Source organism: Pleurodeles waltl, chromosome 1_1 (genome assembly GCF_031143425.1).
Source record: "Pleurodeles waltl isolate 20211129_DDA chromosome 1_1, aPleWal1.hap1.20221129, whole genome shotgun sequence".
Taxonomy (NCBI): Eukaryota; Metazoa; Chordata; class Amphibia; order Caudata; family Salamandridae; genus Pleurodeles; species Pleurodeles waltl.
Window position 1 is genome coordinate 200,466,183 of NC_090436.1, and position 13,906 is coordinate 200,480,088.

Consider the following 13,906-nt stretch of genomic DNA (forward strand, 5'->3'; position numbering starts at 1 on the left):
CCTTTCCTATGGTATGCCATTGTCATAGAACATCTGACTTCAAGTACGTCAGGTCAATTTATACACTGTCTTCTAGTTTCAAAGGTCTGTTAGCACATGTAGATTGCTTCCCCTTGTGAAAATGTCTGTTGGCCCTTAGAATGCAAGTCTCACCTGCAGGACTGGTGAAAAACAGATGCAGCCCACACCTATGATCACCTCCATGCACAACACACATTTCAAAAAGCACTGCCCCTGATGATGCCTGGAACAGCATAGGAGTTGCCATTATGTCAAATACACCGTCAACCATTGATACTAATTAAGCCATGTAACACAGCCACTGGGTTCATTTGTCACCTTCAAAAACACAGGACGTACACAGTTTGACATGTCAACTGTCTACTTTGTCCTCAAAATACACACGAAAGTACGGGGTTCTCTAAAAGCGGACGTCGCGGATATTAGCGTAGCCCTGGGTTGTATGTATTCCTATTTGGAAGGGTAAAGTCAGTGGAATGTCAGTTGGAAATTACCGAGTGGAACAGCGAGGGGTGGGAAGAAAGGGATTTCCTTTTACGGACTAGGTGGTCTCACACACTATATAGTGTCATGCTTCATCATTTGACCACCTAGACCCACCCAGGTAGGACAGTGCCACCTGGGCGGACTCAACCTCACTGTTAAAGGAACAGGAGGGAGTGCGTAAATAAACTTGTTTCTGGAAAGATCGGGATCCAGCTAATCTACTGAAAAACTAAAAACAACTAAGCAGACACCTATGAAGAGCAACAAATTTAATGGTGGTGTCTGACTGGTGTAGTTAAAAAGGGGGGTTGGGACACCTCTGTGAGGACAAGGACTCACAGGGTCACCTAACTAATTACTAGCCAACATGTTTCTGCCCTCAAAAGTGAGCCAATGAAGGTCTCGGGGCATTCGTCAGGGCCTAGGATCCCTACGTCTCACGTTGGAGGAAAATACTCTATGGGGAAATCAAAGAGTGAGAAAATGAAAAATGAATGATCTACATTACCCAAGGAATTACCTTGAGGCGGCCTATGGGGAGAAAAACAATTAATTAGCACTCTGGTGGCACACAGCACTGCAAAACCAACCAACTACACACGTGTCAAGGGGATGCATTCATGCACGAAACACATATGTTCAAAAAAGGTAAAATACATGCGTGGAGTGACTGAGTGGGTATATCTACACAAGTGGACAGTCCTATCACTGCAGGGAGTTATAGTTCTTACCCTTTTCTTAGAGGCAGCTAGCCTCTGGTATCCAGGAGGGGGAGTGTCCCCTTATAGTCACACACTAAGGGATAGAGATGAACATAAAGACGAAGTGAGGAGAGGAACAGAAGTAGGCAGAATAGATACAGAGGGAGCATTAGGGGGGGGAAAGCAAGTTCCCATTAGGAACCCACTATTGCTGGTAGAAAAATACTGGTTAAGAGAAACCGAAGTGACTATAGACAAAAAAAGTAAGATTAAAAGCAATAAGGGCTTATCTGTGCTGCCTGTGATCCGGTATGCCACTCACTACATCAAAGGGGACGCTCGCCGTGCGCCTACTTCGTCCTCTCCTTGGACCGCTTGTGACAAGTGGCTGAGGGAGAACGGTCTATTTATGGCTGTAAGAAATTCCAGGTGCGCCCTGTTAGCGCGTAAATTGGAGTTCAATTGATGTTAATCTCCGCCGCGGGCCTCTTTGCGTTACTAGCCTCGATATGATTGCCGGCAATGATTGCGTACGGGGCTTTCAGCACAACCAGCAACCTCTGATAATGTCCTTGAATATTACACAAATAGTGATGGGCCGTGTGTGGTGAATAGCTGCGAGAATAATCAGCACAGAGGCTATGGTGTTCCCAGATGCAGTGGGAAGTGCAGAGGCCAACCTGTGTACAAATGTTGTAATGACACCTGCCGGAACATGACACATGAGACATTATCTCACTCAGCACACCAAGGCTACCCTGTTGACTGTCTCGTTACACGTCTTTAGTGACAGGGTGGGACATCCACATGTTGGTTCACATGTCCACATCTACTTTACTCACTGATCAACCAAGGATACTCAGTAGTTATAGGAATAGCTGCCACTGACTCATGATGAGTCCTGGACCGAACTGTGACAAATTACACCCCAAACAATCTACAAGATCATCATTGGACCACACACATGAACAAGACACCAATGTGCAATTGATCACTGGAAATATGTGGACACGTGCTGTCTTGTATGCTGGTCCACCACAGCCACTTGATAGTTGGGGCTCACTTCTATGGCCTCAACTGTGGTGTCATCATATATATGAGATTCACCCTTGTCTGTCTGTGCAAACAACATGGTACCCACTTCCTCAATGCATGTGTATGACTCACTGTGGGATTCACCAACTAGTGCCTAGGAAGCTCTTACCAATCCTCTAGGACATAAGATGTAGAAAATGTGGACCATTGACATGAACAAGCGTCTGCCATCCATCTGGTGCATGCTATGTCACATGTGGTGTCTACATGACCCTAAAACTTGGAAATACGCTTTACGGGTGTTGTTAAATGTAAGACTAACACATGCCCTTGCTCTTTTTCAATTTGACTTTCATCTAAGGATTGGACACATGGACGTCACATTCATACAACCATATGTACAATTATTCTTCATGTAAAACACACACATTTAGTCAACCAACACATTAGTTGTCAAAGCACACACTTTGAGCCAAAGGCATTTAGGTATTGTACATATGTGCGTCACATTGCTATCCTCTCCTTATGCCAAACATGTACAATTTGTGCAACACATATACGTATGACACACTTATGACCATCTATTGCGTCAGCCAACTGTAAAAATACTGTGAAGGGTGTAGTGGATGATGTTCCGCTGCAGTATGATGTCACACATGTGAACATACACCATCAACACCATACTGTCTTCAATTAGGCAATCTCTGATGTGTTCCAAATGTAAAATAACCAAAAAACAAGTAAAAATGCCCCAAACCAGTTAATGCACTGTAATTTTGACATCGCTAGTGTTGTGCGTCATTTTTTGTTTACCAAAACAGTATTTGCGTCATTTTTTTTTACGCACAGGAGTGAAATTTAGCCCGCATCCAGATATTTGCACAGTCCATGTACCATTATGTGGATGTGGGTTGATATTCACTTCTGTGCGTCAAAAAAAATTACGCAAATACAGTTTTGGTAAACAAAAAATGACGCATAACGCGAAAAAGGCAGGACTTTTCATACAGGAAGTGATGTAATAGGATATCCTGTTTACAGATCATGTATAGTGGGTGTACTTTCACTTTCACTTTGCAGTCTATGATCCTTCTAGACTGTGTGGCTGTGTAGAGAGTGTTGTCCTGAGATTTTGTGCTGTTTTTGTCCTGTGTGCTATCTGTAAAGTCCTTTTGTGAAATAAATATTGTTTGTGTATACTCTAGTACTGTGTTTTGTCTACATTTGTCCATTTATCTTGTGTTTTTCTTGTTTCTGGGAGTCTGTTGTGGGTAGTGATAGTTTGGGGATAGTTGCGCTCTTTAAGTGTTTAGGTTTACTTTTTTTCTGTCTTTGTACCCCTACTTTCACCCTTTTCCCCTTTCTATTTCTTGTACCCCTATTCCTTATCGTCAATTATAAGTATGTCTGGTAGGCCACGTCTTGGCAGGATGGGGGAAGAGGAGTTGGGGGCCTTCATGTGGCTGGTGACACATTTCTTGCCGCTCATGATCCAGGCAGGGGGCAGGGTCATACAGGGGTATCCAACAGAGGCGCGCAGAATCCGGTGGGGAAAGGTGCTGCATCACCTGCAGCGTGTGTATGCCAGCCAGAGGAGTGACCACCAGATGAAGCACCGGTGGGCTGACCTCATCAACAGGGAGCAGGATATCTTGGACCACCTGGGAATCATGATTGGAGGCACTGTTGGTGAGTACGACTTATGTTAATGTGCACGATTAAATGCTCTGTGGTGACATCAGGGGATTAGTGCAATATCTGCCAACTAACTTGCTGACTGTGCGTAATGCTGGGGAAATATAAGGGGATCATTGATGCACTATGGCAAGGATCACAATTGCTAGCTGTCAGGTAGCACGTGCTCAGCAAACTTACAGGTTACTTTTCCATGAAGGAAATTGGTGCGGCCTTTTTGTCAGATCAGCTAACAAAATAGGAGCCAATCATGTCTATATAGGGTACTATTGACAGAGAAGTACAGATGTACCAACATTTAGGCCAACTATGTTGACGCAATTGCTAGACTGACTTTAGAATCACTACATGATGCAGAAAATGAGTGCTACCTTCACGTCAATTGATAATAGCAAAGTGGCTCAGACATCTGTCTCATTTGAGTCTGGTGAGTGTGGAAGGAAAGCGTTCACAGAAGTAATATGAATATGTGGAATTATTGTGTTCCTTGATCTTTTTGGATACATGTCAGTTCTTGATTTGAAAACATCGTGAAAAGGTGTAAGGTGCCCTCAGTTAACATCTTAAGATGCTTGTTGGAATTAGTTGAGCCACAATCCAAATATGGATGGTAGTCCAAGTGTATGCACATGGCTTCACATCTCCATGGTTGGTGCAAATCACCATAGCTGGGCCACATCAATTGACTAAACTGTAACAACAGGATGGCTTACAAGAGTCCCTGCCCCTCCCTCTGTACATTGGGCCTATGTGCAATAAATGTGTCAAGGCCACAAGGCATGTTTGACTGGTAATGCAGTCCTCAAGTAACCAGGCTTTGGATGTCTCTCTTGGATGCACATGATGAGACGATTACACTCCATATTTCTTAGTGCTCACCAATTATGGGGCATGTTTGCAACCACATGATAGTTAGGGCCAATGTATGTGTGCAGATATGTGTGTAACTGTCACAGGAGACCCATGCTATGTACAAGTTGGCCATGATATATCTGATGCAGTACCATCATGTCTGAAAGGCTGCCATTTCCTTATTCAGCCTACACATTGTATATGTTTATGAAATTGTTGCACTGTGCACAGATTTTGAGCACATTTCTTCCTTCCATACCTTACAGGTGGACCAGCACCCTAAACTGTGGGAGAGGTGGCGACATTTGAGGACCCCGACTACTCCAGTAAGTGTTGATATGTCTGTTATGTGTGCTGGTTATGGACTCATGTGAGTTGGACGCATAGCACGGTTTGATGCGTTGGGCAAGCTTTTCACTTGTTCCATGAGTGGGAATGCAGTTCTCACATGTTTTGAGTTTGCCAATGTGTATCCAATGGTATCATGTAGGGATTGTGGGACATCCCTGTAGGCCCCACTGTGAGTACAGGGGATAGTCATGTGTATGACACTTGTATCACCAAGAGTCGCAATGGAAGTAAGCCCCAATTTAGTCAGCCTGTCAGACCCACATTCTCTAAGATTGGTAGAGCTAATAGCTTTCCAATAGACATCTGCTTCCCTATTTACCTACGTAAGTTTGAAACAGTAGGTAGAACCTCCTAGCAGCATGTACTTCCACATGTAGTGCATCAAGTCTGTGGAACCTGAGTGCAATGGCCTAGGTGTGCATGCAATTCATGATCATGGGTGTTCTAGCAACTCTGTGTCTGATGTAAGTCAGGCCTCACTGGAAGTATATGTTGTGTACTAAGTTCTGCATTTCCTGACATGTCTGACCCTATGAGTGCTCTAGGGTTTGCTGACTCCTAATTGTAGATAGACCTTACCAGTGGAGTGTCTGTAGAGACAAACATGTGTGGAGTTCCCTATACACTCCTCGGTGTACATGTTGTTGGCAAATTATAGTTGTGTATCCACCGCCCCCCCTCAAACACGGCCATGGGTTTGTGAATGGGGTACCTAGTACTGATGCTAGCAGTATGTTACTCATACATGTGAATAAGTGACGGTTTGGTTGGAACATAGTATACACACTCAGGTTTGGCACTTGGTACTATACTGGCAACTCCAGTTACAACTTGCAGACCATGTGGCTTTAGTTTTGCTTTCTGTACACTGACATTTGTAGCCCAGCTCTTGGTGGAGGATATGCAGCATGATTCTTAGATGATAACTGTCAGAACTCAGATTGCAAGTCAAAGCCAGTTGTTACCCATTTTGTGGGTTATGGATGTGCTTTGTGTGATGTGACCTTTGTTGTCTGGCCTGCCATATACTTCCTCAGGGATATTCAATGCTCTGTATTGTGATTTGAGCTGTTACAAGTACAGTAGATGTAATGTCTGATTAACTTGCTGTGCCGTTTCACACAATGCAGTTACTAATGTAGCATATCTGCATTTGTCTTCACAGCAGCTAACATGACTCCAGACCAGGTCCGTGAATTTCAGAGCCGGGACATGCAATACCAGCACATCCTGCTGGTGGAGTCGGGGTTCCGGAGGATGGCCCGGCGATATCGCCATGACCGTGGCTCCGGGGCATGGCGAGCCTTCCCACAGGGTGGGCCTACTTTGCCCACCACAGCCACCACAAGCACAACCACCAATCAGAGCCAGGTGGCCCCACCCACAGCTGCCACTGTTGATCCAACATCTGCAGGACTTCCTGGCCCCAGCATTGCCACCGGTGCAGGACAGCCCACACAGACCTCCTCCACCGGTACACAGACTGCCAATGCTCCATCTGTTGACCCTGCAGCCTTCAACAGACTTGAACATAAGATGGACAAAGTGCTGCACAAGGTGAGCCACCTGAGCCGGGACGTGCGGCACATTAAACAACGGGTCAAGGATATTAAGAGGACCTTTCGGAGGGCCAACCTCTAGACACTTTATTTGATGGACATGATACCCTCCCCTCCCTCCTCTTTCCTTGTTCTTATAGTTAGTGGGCTTAGGGGGCTTAGTGTTAGGTTAGTATAGGCTGTTAGTTTAGTGAGCGTTAGTGGTTGTGGGGTGTGGGGGCCTGCTTGTTTCTATTTTTTACTTATTACATGTGTGGGTCGGTGGGTGGGGTGTTATATGTTGGGGTTCTTGTGTGTAAAAAAAAAAAAAACACACAAAAAAATATATATATTTGTTTAGGATAGTATAGTATGTGTTTAGGTTAGTATGTGTTGTCCTCCATGTGTCCCGTCTCATAAGGGGGCGTGGGGGGTAGATGTTTAGAACGTTTCGTTACATGTGATAAGTAAGTGTAGCTTAGGTTAGTTAGGGACAGTTGTGGGTAATGAGTAGTCAGGGTAGATTAGGGTAGGTAAGACTTTTCCCTCAGTTTCCTCTTCTGTGATTAGCATTTAATAAATATATAGTTAACCCTTAACAATATGTGTTAAATGCTACTTGATCATGGGCTTGGAATTAGTGTACATAAATGTTGTTCTATTACATTTGTGTCCTATGCTACAAACAAATCCCAACTGAGCTGTAAGATTTGCAGCTACCCCAGAGCTACCTTGCAAAGTTTGCACCATTTGTTGTAACCACCAATCACAGTTAATATGGATCCCAATGTGTTTCTGTCGATAAGTATCTTTTCTAAGTCACAAACAGTGCTTCCAGACTTGGTATTGGGGGAACAGTTTTAGGTCTGACTGCAGTGTGATGATCAAGGACACCCTTATAAGATGAGTTCTCGTAGGCACTTCTGTATTCTTGTCTTCATGACTCACATACGTCATTTGTGACACAGTTCAGCATGAGTACCTATTAGTATGTAAACTCAGACAGCTTCATTCATGCAGTTTTTGTAGTGTTTGCTTAGATTTGTGTGCACTGTTATATGTGTTAGTATTGCATGGTGACAACATTTTGCTGCCACTATTTGATGAGTTAGATATCCCCTGAGGAAGCATTATTCTGTCCAACACAGCATGATGGTGTATGGTTTCTCACTTCATCAGATATGTCCCTCAGGATGGGCAGAGTATGATGCGATCATGGGCACTGTGCAGAATTATCAGACTACATAATATAAGGACAGTTGTATTGACAAGCTATGTAATTTGACAGTAGGCACATTTCAGTTATCTAATGCACAGTTGATATGTCACATTACCCAGAGACAGATTTGTTGTGCAAGTCCTATTTATTGAAAAGTGCTGTAGTGCTATATGTACATTGGAGTGACATCTTGCATTGTGATCCTACACAAGGGGTTACGGAAATGCTTTTGACATGCTGGGGTGATGTTTCAGACGGTGCAGAGGGACAGGATTTGCCAATGAGTAAGAGAGAGACAATCACTGGGCAGGCTGACAAGATATACAGTGATAAGCAGAACAGTCATTAAGTAGAGTTGTAAGACTGGCATGTTATAAAGCGCAGGACCTTGGTAATAGTTGGCCATGTGGCAGGGACTAGTGCTTCCGGGTACTTTTCCGTGTGAAAGTGATATGTTCCATGTCTTCTTCTTCTGATGTGTGTGTTGCCTCCTCTGTCCTTGTTGGTGGTGGTTGTGAATGGGCAACACACACCTCAGTGTTAGAAGACGTGGAGTCAGACATCCCGGTCGCTGCTCCCTGTGAAGGTCTTAAGGACAGTACTGCAGAAAGGAGTATCTGCTGGTTCTTGAGAATAGCAGCCACATCACGATGGTAGGCAGCCAGGTCGGCTCTGAGGGGTTCAATGTTGCATTCGTGCACGTGTTGACAGGATTGCTGTTGTAGGTGTTGGGTCAACTGTATTACAGCTGTGCTGATTTACTTCTGGGTTTTCTGCAGTTCCTGCAAGATAAATGTTAGGGCTTGCATAGCTGCTGCCTGATCTGCAGATGACATCATGCACGAACGCACCCCCTCTAGGCTGGCTGCCATATTTTGCATCCACACCCGCACCTCCTTGGCCAGCTCCTGCTGTACTCCAACTACAGTTCTCTCAAAGCTGGTGCAAGTGTCGTCTGAGTCCTCAGCTGTATTGGAGGTGGCAGGTCTTACAATTGGGGTGGTGGGTGGTTCCTCTGCGATGGCTGCTTGTTCTGTGCTCCTCCTTGTGACAGAAGGTGGGGTCTGGAGGGTTTCAAGGACCTTTTGGATGGTCTCCTGGGGAATGTTTATCGTCTCGTCATCCATGTCATCAGGGAAATCTGGGACAGGCATATCGGCAGGAGATCCATCTTCCTCTGCAATGAAACAGGGTACAATTAGTGTGTCTGTGTTGTGGCAATTTTGATGTGACATGCCTGCCTTTTGATGAATTCACTTTGTGATCTTGTTTTGTGTTAATTTCTCCAGTCCTTCAGATGGGCATTCTTTCAGGCCTATGGCCCACCTGTGTGTCAAATGTATGTTATTGAGTTATCAGACTTGTCAGCCTCATCGCCTCTAGGGGTTGATTTTTGCCAAATAGAGAATTGCCACCTCCTTTTCCAACTCGACCCTCCGTGTACATCCATTCTCATGGTGAGACCTTTCACTGGCTGTGGGTGTACTGATGGCCCTGGCAGCACACTTAACAATCTGGACCTGCCCCAATCTCTGATCTTTCACATCGACTTAAATGTAATTGACGTGGCATATCCTATGCATGGCAATGTTATGATCCAATATGGATGTTGACATTGGTAACGTGTCCTGCTGATGTTGGGGAATGTGTGTTACAATGGATTGCCCTGATAGTCGTATCAGTGTCCTATTTCCTCCTCCGACTGTGCAGGTGTATTTCAGTGACCAGTAACATGTGTCCCCTCCTCAATGCTGTTGTCTGAGCAGTATGACATTTGGGATGTTGCCTTGTTACCCAGGCACAGGATGGACCCTGACATATGCAGCATGGGTGTGTCCTTAGTGCTGTGTAGCTCCTATTGTTGTTTACATTGGCTGATGTTTGTGACAACTATGGGCATTGACATTTGAGAGTACTGGGGCCTTTGTCTTATTTCTGGGGATTGTTGCAGTTGTCATCCTCATGGTTATTGCAATTGGCTACTTGAGCTGCACACAGAGCAGAGGTGGTAGTGGCAACTGTTGTCGCAGTTACACTGCAGTTGTCGGTATGGCTAGAGGATTGCTAATAGGGCCCTAGTTAATGTAGGGGGTATGTTGGCTGACGTGTGCCAGGATGTCAGTTTGACGTAGTGGCCTTCCCTCCTGTCGCGGCTTTCCCTTTGCTCCATCGTTGGCATGACAGCATGCCCCCATGGGACTGTTGTTGGTGTAGTGTAATGGTGTGCCCCAGCTTCTGTCTGTGCGGGCCATGCCCCCATGCCGTGCCCCTTTACCCATGCCACTCCAAGTATATGATGACTTACATGCAATGTGTAGTAGGTATTCCCCCCCCGGTTGCAGTTGACATTATTGCATTATAACTCCCCATGCGACTTACCCTGCATGTGCGTTGTCTCCTGGTAGTCTGCGCTGTCCTGTCCTTGAATCCCTGTGACGATCTCCTCAGGGATGACGGCTGCGACCATCTCCGCCATGTGGTCCAGGGCCTCCTGGTGTGCTGGACTCCCCCCTCCAGTCTGCAGTGCTGCCTTCCTGTTCCTGGCCATCTTTTCCTTGGTCCTGCACTTGCAGTCATGCCAGCGTTTCTTGCACTCGATGACTGTTCTGCGTACTTCAGCCACACTGTTAATCTTGTCGACAATTTGTTGCCATATGGCCTCTCTCCTACTGATTGGCAACTTTGATGTGACAAACAGTTGGTGCTGGTGTTCCGTCACCTCTTTAACCAGAATTTCCTGTTCCTCTGCACTAAAGCGAAACTTTCTTTTCTTCTTAAATGTGTCCTGGTTCTTGTGTGGGTCCTCCTGGCTGGTTCCTGGTCTGCTGTCATCTTCCTGGGGTCTGTAGTGGCATCTGGGATCCATTTTGGCTCTCCTCTGGTGAAATGGCTGTGTTTGCTGGGTTTTTTGATGCTATTGTGTAAAAAAAAAACTGCGCATATCCGGTTTGCGGTGTCGTAAATCGACCCACAGTCATTTCCGCTGCGTTAACGACATTTTCCTTTACGACTTGACGTCGTGGTGTGCATCAAAAATAATGACTCCCACCTGTTGTTTGCGCCGCCGTGCGGCAAAGTATAAATATCACGCCCGCACGGTGCACAAAAATGGCGTTAGCCGGTGGGAATATTTTTGACGCAAAACTGCACCGGCGCAGTTTTGCGTCAAAAAGTATAAATATGGGCCTATGTACCTCTACATGAGTTACATTGGTGAAAATGAAGTCGATAGTGTGACCTTTATCATGAGTGGGACCTATTACTCATTGAGGTAGCTGAAGTGATGCTAGATCACATAAAAGGGTCTCAGTGGTGCCATTGATTGCTTCTTCAAAATGTATGTTGAAATCCCCAAGCAAGGTGAAGTTCGATCTTTCCACAGCTAGGCTCACAGCAAAGTCAGGGAGAGCCTGTAGAAACTGGTAAGGCAGATCTGGGGGTCTGTAGACCAGAGCACCCTGAAAAAGTAGGACTGAGGGGAAGCGTAAAGAACAGCCACTCATAGTTAGGTATCTGAAGAGGGATAAACATACCCTTCGAATATTCTTTGGAAACAATCGCTATCCCTCCACCTGTTTTGCCTGCGCAGTCTAGCCTATAGATGCAAAATCCAGGGGGGTGGCTTGAACCACATCAGGACCTGAGCCACTATGCAACCATGTTTCTGTAAAAAGAAAGTGCCTCCGGTTCCTGATTCATTGAGAGGTCATAAATATCTCACTTGTGCGTGGCTGAGGAGTGACAGTTTACAAGAAGCAGACACCAAGATGTAGATATATAGGTTGGGCGCAGCTTATTGCAAGTTGACTGAGGGCACCAGCTGCAACTTTCACAATGCAGGGTGGAAACTATGAGGCCAGTCAATGGACAGCAAGGACACAGGTCAGGGCTTTTTAATGCTAGCAGAATAGACTAATCTGTCATTTATAAAACAAGCAGAGTGCCTGGCCCCTGGGCCTGTAAGGGCACGGTGTGGACAGGCGCAGACGGGCTTGCCTTTGGCGTTTACCGCGCTGTGTCCTTCATTTTGAAGGTACCAGGCCAAAATACTAGAGCACGTCCAAACCAAAAATGGCTGCTCATACAATTTGTACACAGTGTACAAATGAGCAGGCCTGAGCGCTAACGTGCGCATGCTAAATAGACAACAGCTTTTTTACTTCCCCCACCCAGCTTCGTCACATTCCCAATGCTTTTGCTCAAGATAAATTCCCTGTGGAACAAAGAGAGTAAAATTCTCAAAAACGCTTCATGAAAAGTATAAAAACAATTATAAAAAATAGGATAGTCACCCCCGCAGCAGCACCAGGCAGTAAAGTGACTTGTGCTAGTTATGCGTCTGTCATTTTGAAGGGACCAGGCCAAAACATTAGAGCGGATCTGAACCAAACAAGGCAGCTCGTAGTGTACAAAGGTAGCACTGCAAACCTTTTGCTGATGCCATTTGCAGGGAAAAAAAACTAAGTTTAGCGATATTTTGGCTAATTTCACAGTCCCCTTCAGGGGAATACACAAACCCTGGGTACCACAGGAATTTGGAAAAAGGACACAAATTTGGTGTGGATAGCTTATGTGGACAAAAGGTTATGGAGACCTAAGAGCAAACTACCCCAAATACCCAAAAAAGGCTTAGCACTGTGAGGAAAAGGCCTAGCAGCGAAAGGGTTAAGGTCAACCTCGGCTTCAGTCCGCATACTTTGACTAGGCAGTTATCATACAGAGGTTTCAATAAACTCAACAAAGTCCCACCAAAATGTGTTTGTCAAGTGCTCAGTCAATCTTTTGTCCTGTTGTGGGTTCCTTTTAGTGCTTAGATTGAGCATCTTTATTTTGGCTCTAGGCCTGCGACCAGTGCCCTTTTACTTATATATACATTTTACTCATATTATTAATTTTGTTATATTTTAGCACAGCTTTCTTTTCAACAGGGTTGTATTTATATTCTAATCAGCCTCCTTTCTGTGAAAATAGATACATTTGCACACGTGATAATAACGCAAAAGCCAATCTAGTTTCAATACTGTATTCAAAACTTATTACATATCTAGTGTAAACAAAAACAAAACTCAGAATATTACAATCAATCTTCAATCAAACTCTTCCTCAAATATGGGTTCCATAAAAAATCGATCACAAAGTGTTCATGTCTCCTCCACAGTCCAAAATTAATATCCACAAGTCCAAATTGTGTATCCTGTATAATTAGTTCCAGAGTTACCAGTTCAATCCAATAAATTCCACCTTTGTCTCTTTTTCAAATTATGTATCGTTCCAGAGTTATCAATTCAGTCCAGCAACTTCCTCCTTTGTCCCTTTGTCAACACGTGTTTCAGGGGAGTACCCCTGGATTTCATCAGGACCTCCTATAATAACATTATACAGGGATGTGGAATTCCTATCGCCCGACGCCTGGGACATCTTGTTTGGGGTCAAGGGCAACAAGTTTTTATGTTCACTTTGTCCTTGGGACAAGTAGGCCAACCCTCTGCAGCACAAACCCTTTGGCTGCCTGTTTACAGAGAGTGGAACTCTCTGCAGTTGAGGTAATGTGTTTCCAAAAGATAATGCTGTTCGAACTTGTATTTATGGTTCATTATTTGAAAACCTTAATTATTAGGGTGAGTGCTGTAAATAAATGTTTTAAGGTCACACTTCACTACTGACGTTGGTTCCAGTGCAAAAAAAAAAAACGTGTATACACATGTTTGAAAAGTTTAGGCTATGAGGCTAAGTATAATGCTCCCAGAATGCTCTCTGATTAGATGCAAATGAAGTGTCAATTAGTAAAATGTTTTGATGCATGCTAGTATTTCCCAAAAATATTTCGAATGGAAAATCAGTGTAACCATTTTCAACACGATTATGGGAAGCATGAAAATAAACAAACACTGACAAAGCCAACTGATCTGACATATTTTTATAAGTCTTTTAGTTTCATCAATGCGTGTCTTGTTTTGACATGGCTTTTGTAACACTTTATTGTTGTGGGAGCTACCAGGCCCTCAACA